The sequence below is a fragment of the Apodemus sylvaticus genome, chromosome 7 (genome assembly GCF_947179515.1).
Source record: "Apodemus sylvaticus chromosome 7, mApoSyl1.1, whole genome shotgun sequence".
NCBI classification, from domain to species: Eukaryota; Metazoa; Chordata; class Mammalia; order Rodentia; family Muridae; genus Apodemus; species Apodemus sylvaticus.
In genome coordinates, this window is record NC_067478.1 from 96,035,442 (window position 1) to 96,043,498 (window position 8,057).

Consider the following 8,057-nt stretch of genomic DNA (forward strand, 5'->3'; position numbering starts at 1 on the left):
CCAGAAATTAGTACTTTGAGAAAAATCAACAAGATAGATAAATCTTTAGCCAGGCTAAGCAGAGGACACAGTGGCAATGTCCAAATTAGCAAAATCAGAACTGAAAAGGGAGACATAACAGCAGAAAACAATAAAATTAAAAAGGAACACTCCTAAACTGCTGGTGGGGTTGCAAACTGATACTAACACTTTGGAAGTCAGTCTGGCAGTTTCTCAGAAAACTGGGAATGATACTTCCAGAGGACCCCACTATACCACTCGCATATACCCAGAGGATTCCCCAGCATGTAATAAGGATACATGCCCCACTATGTTCATAGCAGTCATATTTAAAATAGCCAGAAGCTGGAAAGAACCCAGATGTCCCTCAGTGGAGGAATGGATACAGAAAATGTGGTATATATTCACAATGGAGTACTATTCACCCATTAGAAACAATGAATTCATGAAATTCTTAGACAAATGGATGGGACTGGAGGACATCATCCTAAGTGAAGTAACCCAGTCTCAAAAGAACACTCATGGTATGCACTCACTGATAAATGGATATTAGCCTAGAAGCTTGGAATACCCAAGATACAATGCACATATCAAATGGTGCTCAAGAAGAAGAAAGGAGTGGTGCCCGGTCCTGGAAAAGCTCAGTTCAGCAGTTTAAGGGAATACCAGAACAGGGAAGTGGGAAGGGTTGGATTGGGGAAAAGGGGAGGGATGAGGGCTTATGGGACTTTTGGGGAGGGGAGATCCAGGAAAGGGAAAATCACTTAAAATGTAAATAAAGAATATATTGAATTAAAAAAAAGAAAAAAGAAAAACAAGCAGGTAGGGAGGAGAAATTCCAGGAGAGGGGAGCAGCGTGACTGAGAGAACAAGGTCTCATGCTGAACTGTGGGAATCTTGGCTGTAGTCCTAGCTGGAATACCAGCATAATAAACATCTTATCACCAAACCTCATTGTCTTCTTCCAAAAAAGAAGGGCATCAAAGAACATATGATTAATATGTGGATTGTGTAAAATGATGAATGTACAGAGAGATTTGGGATCATGCTGCAAACACAATTTACCCCTCGTATATGATTGCCATTGTCTACTGTTAGTAGTCTTATCATAGCACAGTGGCTCATCAAAGCATGGTTCAGTTATAGTCATTAATAAACTGGAATTTGAGGTAAAAAAAGAAATAAAAAAAAATCACATTCTACTCCAAAAGACTACAATCACCACAACTTGAAAATCTGGATGAAATAACAATTTTCTAGGCAGATACCAGGTACCAAAATTAAATCAGGATCAGCTAAATCATCCCATATCCCCTAAAGTATTAGCAGCAGCTATTAAAAGTTTCACAACCCCCTCCACCCCAAAAATGGCCCAGGACCATATGAGTTCAGTGAATAATTCTATCAGACCTTAAAAGTAGACCTAATACCAATACTTTTCAAACTATTCCACAAAAGAGAAACAAAATAAAAACTACCCAGTTGGTTCTATGAAGCTACAATTACACTCATACCGAAACCACAGAAAGACCCAACACAGAGTACCTCATACCAATTTCACATATGAATATCGATGTAAGATACTCAATGAAATTCTCCCAAAATGAATCCAACAAAACATCAAAGCACATTATGATTAGTTAGGATTCATCCCAGGAATACATAGCTTAGTCAATATATAGAAATTCACTGTATAAACAAACTCAAAGAAAAATATATGATCATCTCATTAGATGCTGAGAAATCATTTGACAAAATTCAACATCCCTTCATGATAAAAGTCTTGGAACAATCTAATTCATTGCTTATACCTCAGCATGGTAAAGGCAATGTACAACAAACAAGTAGCCAACGTCAAACTAAATGGAGACAAACAAGAACCAATCCCACTAAAATCAGGGGCCAGACAAGGCTGACCACTTTCTTCCTACCTCTTCAATACAGTAATCAAAGTCCTCAACAGAGAGGTTACACAACACAAGGAGGTCAATGGAATGCAAATTGGAAATGAATAAGTTAAAATATCACTATTTTCAGATTATGTGATCATATACTTAAGAGACCCCACTAGTGAACTCTCTAACCTGATAAACAACTTCAGCAAAGTTGCTGACCATAAAATAACTCAAAAAAATCACTAGCCTTCCTATATTGAAAGGATAAACAGCCTGAGAAGGAAATTAGGGAAATGGCCCCCTTCAAAATAGTCTCCACTTGATCTTAGTCAAAAGGCCGAGAAGTGATCACAATAGTCTCAATGAATATAAAATACCTTGGTCTGACTCTAACCAAGCAAGTAAAAGATCTATATGACAAGAACTTCAAGTCTCTGAAGAAAGAAATAATAAAAAGTACTCAAAAGATGGAAAGATCTCTCATGCTCATGGATTGGCAGAATTAATATAGTAAAAATGGCCATCTTGCTAAAAGCAATCTACAGATTCAATGCAATCCCCATCAAAAGTCTAACTCACTTCTTCATAGAGTTAAATGGAGCAATTAGAGAACACATTTGGAAAAAAACCCAGGAAGGTGAAAACTATTCTCAAAAATAAAAGAAATTTTAGGGGAGTCACCTTCCCTGGTCTCAGGTTGTATTAAAGAGAAATTGTGATAAAAACTGCATGGTGTTGGTACAGAGCTAGGCAGGTAGATAAATAGAATAGAATTGAAGACCTGATCTAGGAGCACACAGGGCATACAATCAGTGGAGCTGCTGTGACAGGAGTCTTCCATCCACTTGTACCAGGGAGCCAAATGGCTCCACAGTCTTCAGTGCAAGGCCCACCAAGAGAGAGGGATCTCCCAGAAACTCTTTAACTTCTGAGAGCAGAGGTGAGATCTCAATCTTTTCTCTGTAGGGGAACAGTTAGCAGCACACAGGGCATAAAATCAGTGGAACTGCTGGGACAGCAGTCTCCTGGTCACCATTTGCACCAGGGAGCCAGGCAGCTCCACAACCTTCTGTACACAGACCGTGCCAGAAGAGAGTAGGTCTCCTAAGACTATAGACACAGCCTTACAGGTCCAGAGGAGGGACAAGTTCCAGCCAGAGACAGGAAGACAGACTAACACCAGAGATAACCAGATGACAAAAGGCAAACTCAAGAATATTACCAACAGAAACCAAGGCAACATGGCACCATTCAAACCTACTTCTCTCACAACAGCAAATCCTGGATACCCCAACACACAGGAAAATCAAGAGTTGGATTTAAAATCATATCACAAGATGCTGATAGAAGACTTTAAGAAGGACATAAATAACTCCCTGAAAGAAATGCAGGAGAACATGGGTCAACAGGTAAAAGCCCTTAAAGAGGAAACACACACACACAAAAAAAAACCCTTAAAGAAACACAGGAGAATATGGTTCAACAGGTAGAAACCCTTAAAGAGGAAACACAAGAATTCCTTAAAGAATTTCAGGAAAACACAAACAGTCAAGTGAAGGAACTGAACAAAACCATTCAGGATCTGAAAATGGAAGTATAAACAATGAAGAAATCACAAAGGGAGACAACTCTGAAGATAGAAAAACCTTGGAAAGAAATCAGGAGTTATAGATGCAAGAATCAACAACAGAATGTAAGAGATAGAATAGAAGAAAGACTCTCAAGTGCTGAAGATACCATAGAAAGCATTGACTCAACAGCCAAAGAGAATGCAAAATGCAAAAAGTTTGTAACTCAAAACATCCAGAAAATTCAGGACACACTGAGAAGTCCAAACCTAAGGATTATAGGTATAGAAGTGAGCTAAGATTTACAACTTAAAGACCAGTAAATATCTTCAGGAAAATTATAGAAGAACATTTCCCTAACCTAAAGAAAGAGTTTCCCATGAACATACAAGAAGCCTCAACTCCAAACAGAATAGAATGGACCAGAATAGAAATTCTTCCTGTCACATAATAATTAAAATACCAAATGCACTAAACAAAGAAAGAATATTAAAAGCATAAGAGAAAAAGATCAAGTAACTTATAAAGGCATACCTGTCAGAATTACACCAGACTTCTCACCAGAACCTATGAAAGCTAGAAGATGCTGGGCATATGTCATACAGACATTAAGAGAACATAGATGTCAGCCCAGGCTACTATACTCAGCAAAACTCTCAATTATCATAGATGGAGAAATAAGACATTCCATGACAAAACCAAATTTACACAATATCTTTCCACAATCCCAGCTCTACAAAGGATTATGAGTGGAAAATACCAATACAAGAAGAGAAACTACACTGTAGAAAAAGCAATAAATAAATTTCTTTCAACAAACCCAAATGAAGATTACCACAAAAACAAAATTCCACCTTTAACAATGAAAATAACCGGAAGTAACAATCACTTTTCCTTACTACCTCTTAACACCAATGGTCTCAATTCCCCAATAAAAATACATAGACTAACAGACTGGATAGATAAACAGGACCCAACATTTTGCTGCATACAAGTAACCCACATCAGTGACAAAGACAGTCATTACCTCAGAAGCAAAGGTTGGAAAACAATTTTCCAAGCATATGGTCCCAAGAAACAAGCTGGAGTGGCCATTCTTATATGTGATAAAATCAACTTTCAACCAAAAGTTGTCAAAAAAGATAAGAGAGACACTTCATACTGGTCAAAAGAAAAATCTACTAAAATAAATTCTCAATTCTGAGCATCTATGCTCCAAATGCAAGGACACCCACATTCATGAAAGAAAGTTTACTAAAGTTCAAAGTAGCCATTTAACCCCACACAATAAAAGTGGGAGACTTCAACACCCTACTCTCAGCAATGGACAAAGCATGCAAACAGAAACTAAACAGAGACATGGTGAAACTAACTGAAGTTATGGACCAAATGGATCTAACAGACATTTATAGAACATTCCATCCTAAAGCAAAAGAGTATACCTTCTTCTTAGCACCTCATGGTACCTTCTTCAAAATTGAACACAAAATTGGTCAGAAAACAGTCCTCAACATATACCAGAATATGGAAATAATTCCATGTACCCTATCAGATCACCATGGCTTAAGGCTGGTCTTAAGTTCAAACAAAAACAATGGAAAAAACACATTTACATGGAGGTTGAACAATGTTCTACTCAATGATAGCTTGGTCAAGGAAGAAATAAAGAAATAAATTAACAACTTTTTAGAATTTAATGAAAATGAGAACACATTATACCAAAACTTATGGGACACAATGAAAGTAATGCTAAGAGGAAAACTGATAGCTCTAAGTGCCTCCAAAAAGAAACTGGAGAGAGTGTACATACACTAGCAGACCACAGGAACCTCAAGAAGAAGGAAGACCAAAGTGGGATTGCTTTGGTTTTTCTGAGAAAGGCAACAAAATACTCACAGGAGCAAATATGGAAACAAAGTGTGGAGCAGAGACTGAAGGAAAGGCCAACCAGAGACTGTCCTACCTGAGGATTCATCCTATAAACAGTCACCAAACCCCAACACTATTATGGATGACAAGAAGTGCATGCCAAAAGGAGCCTGTTATGATTGTCTTTGGAGGGGCCCTGCCAGAACATTACAGATACAGAGGCAGATGCTAGCTAGCAGCCAAGCATTGGACTGAGCATGGGGTCCCCAATGAATGAATTGTATAGAGGACTGGAGAAGTTGAAGGGGTTTGCAGCCCAATGGGAAGAATGATGATGTCTGCCAACCAGATGCCCCAGAGCTCCCAGGGACTAAGCAATCAACCAGGGGGTAGACATGGTTCCAGCCAAAAGTGTGGCAGATAATGCCTTGTTGGGCATCAGTGGGAGGAGAGGTCCTTGGTCCTATGAAGGCTCCATAGATGCCTCACCTTGGGGAAATCAAGAGGGGGTAGGTTGGAGTGGGTTGGGTGGCGGGGCATCTTCTTGGAGGCAGATGGTGGGATGATGGGTTGGGGGATTTCTGGGAGGGGGAAACTGAGAAAGGGTATAGCATTTGCAATGTAAATGAAGAATATATTCAATATATAATTTTACAAAAAGAGTATAAATATTTGTACTCACATGTAAACAAATGTCATGATATATTTGTAATTATAAAAGTTCTGTATTATACAACTGAATTTGGAAACACACCATGTTTCTGCAGTTTATGTTAGGATTACTAACCTGACAGAAAAGGAATCAATAAAGGAAGCTTCATTAAAAGCAGTTGTTATATGTGACATAGTAACCTGTGCAGGATAAGTGCCTAACTGCAGTGTTATCAGTAAGGATACACTTGTTTGTAAAATGTAACTGTGAGGAGAGCATGCAATATGCGAGATAGACCTGGAAGGATGGAGGAAGAGAAGGAAGAAAAACAGAATTTGAGAAAAGTGGAGTGCTATAGGTTATGGGAAGTAGAGAGCAGTACTCTCTCCCTCTCATCAAATGAACTGTTGGAATATCAACTCCTGCCATTTGACAGAGCAAGTGTCAGGGTCTGTGCACTTTTGTTAATACATGGCCCAATGTTTCCTACAAGAGCATAGGGAAAGGGTAAGGGCTCACCTTTAACCGAATGGGCCAAGAATGTATCAAGCCTCTAAGGCAGGTTACAGAATGCTGTGGTTTTGCAGCATATGAATTTCACAGAGATATATTTTTCTGTAAAGGTCTGATTGATGCACAGAATAGAACATTCATGTATTATATATTAGATCACAGAACCGGGACAGAAAAAAGGAAAGAGCCAAAACTCATGTATACATAGAAAACAAATCAGCTACTCAATAATGAAGAGGATTAGGCTCCCATTGGAAGATCCATTAGTGACATTGAGATAACCATGTGACCTCACTTGTCCATCACCATCAGCCCCCAATTTGGGCAAGGACAAGCATCCAATTCCCTAATGTGCTAAGTGGACACTTAAAGTCCTTCTAATCTCTGGTTATTTTCAGAGAATGCACCTTAGAACCACCAAGTAACTCCTCACAAAACATATTTCTCCTTCAGAAGTTTGTTGGTTTGACCACAAGTCAGTAGCAATAAGTGCTGGAGGCAAAGGAACCTCTTTATCTTTGCAGAGAAGCAGGTCCTCATAAAATATGTGCTTTTGTCTCCAGCACTGTGCAACGACCTGCATTCCTCATGAGTAAGCTGGGTCACCCTGAGACATCCAATGCATACACACTTGTAGAAATCTCCATCATGGCACCATACTGATTACTTTCAGTCTCACAGGCACTTTACTCTTTCTCACACATGCCCTCTGAGTTAATCAGCTCATGCTGGAAACATGGAAGTGCTGAAAAGACCAAAACAAGTATAAGTGGCTCATTCATCAGACAGAAACTGAGCATACGACTCTGACCAAGAAGTGAAAGGCAATAGCTGAACATTACCCCTATAAGGAGGTCCACGATCTTGGATCTGATGAAGGTATGGATTGAGATCCAGAAAGCTCCCCATGCCATATATTGGAAATCTGCAAGGGCTTGAGAAAGAAGTTGAAAGCTCTGGTGCTGGATACAGAGTTCATCTGCCATGGCCAAACTAACCCTTCCTATTACTTCATTGTTGTTGCCATCAAGGACCTCCCTTGTCCCATTTCGAATCCAAATTTAGGTCCATGCAGATGTAAGCTACAGGAAGCAAGAATGTTTGTATATGAAAGAAAACAGGAGAGGGTGGAGGGAAGAACCAAAAGAGAGCACTAGGCCCAGGAGAATAAGAATGAAGGGCTGAGGAAGCCTATACTCTGCCCCTGAAAAGGAAGGACAGAAAGGATATTATAGATAAAGGGATGAAAATATAAAGTTGAATTAAAAAGGTAGTCAGGTCATACCCCATTTTCCTCACCTCCTTTGGTGGGACGTTTCCTGCCCAATTAATTCAAATATTAGTGGATGAGGAGGCCTGTGATTGGATGGGGAAAATATTATGGAGCTAAGAGTTGCAGAGACAGAGAGCAACACAGGAGAAGGGAGAAGGCAGAAAGATAGAAGAAAAACAGGATCATTCAGATTCTGTGTGGTTTCAAATAGCCTCAGGTAGATAATTGGGGTAACTTGTCTAATCTAGGGGGCAGCTTGTACAAGTATCGATTGGTCCTAAATTTAT